Genomic DNA, 1,114 nt, shown 5'->3' on the forward strand with positions numbered 1-1,114 from the left:
GTTCTACTTTCCAACACTTGTGTTTGTTTTTTGGGGTTTTTCCCCAGAAATGAAGAAGTCCAGTGGTCATCTGCCTGTCCTGAGTTGCAGAGTATTCTATTACCATCCTCAGGAGCCGTTGAAACCAGGTGGGGCAGTGTTTCCTTGCCTCCTCCCCCCAGACTATCTTGCTGTTAATGGCCCATCATTGTCCTGCCGCATGACTCAGAGATAACTCCCTCCGGACTATCTTCTGTTAATGAGCCTAATCAACACTTGGCCTCATGACTCATTACCCCATTGTGAGATGCTCCACCCAGAGGGAGGAACCAAGCATCCCATCGTGGATATAATCTGGGACTCTGACCACCAGAGGCAACGCCTTTCCATTGGATTTCCAGAGGACAGGAGCTACACAGCTACCACTGGACCTTCTGAGGAGGAGCAGACCCTTTGTTTCTACAGGATCACCACTTCGGGAGGACTGCAGCCACCATTCTACCAGACTGCTACCACCACCCTGACTAACAGGGTGCCAGGTTGTATCCTAACTCTGTCAGTTTAACCCCGTGTTATCCGCTTTTATTGGTTTTTTTTTTCTTTCCCCCCCTCTTTTTATTTCCCTATTAAATTGTTATTCTGACTTGGTGTCTCCCACTAGTTTATTTTCAAACTAGTACACTGCCTACGGACAGTTGTGCCCAGCTAAGATGCTGGTGTTAGTCCAGGATGTGCAGAGCTGCAGCAGTCACCATGCTGCAGGTGATGGGAGCTGGGAGACCTGTGACTTCGAGACCAGCCAGGATTGCCAAGGTTTTCCCATCTGCTGGACACAGAGCCCCCAGCCCCAAGCCCAGACCCCAGCTGCAGTGAGCCCCTCCGTGCTGGGGTCTGCCTGTGGCACTGTCCCACAGTGTCCCACAGTGTCCCACAGCCAGGCAGGGCTCAGCTGGAACCACAAAGCTCTTCAGGTCACAGTAATCAAGTTTTTCCCAATCAAATTGCATCCTGTGATGGGAAAGTCCCTCACACATCGTGTGGGGCTGTTTGCTACCACCCACATGTGCAGTGTGCTTTGCTGCCTGGGAGGGGATGTTGAGCCTGACGTCTGTGAGCACTGAGTGTCTGCTCTATT

This window comes from Corvus moneduloides, chromosome 14, assembly GCF_009650955.1.
Source record: "Corvus moneduloides isolate bCorMon1 chromosome 14, bCorMon1.pri, whole genome shotgun sequence".
Taxonomy (NCBI): domain Eukaryota; kingdom Metazoa; phylum Chordata; class Aves; order Passeriformes; family Corvidae; genus Corvus; species Corvus moneduloides.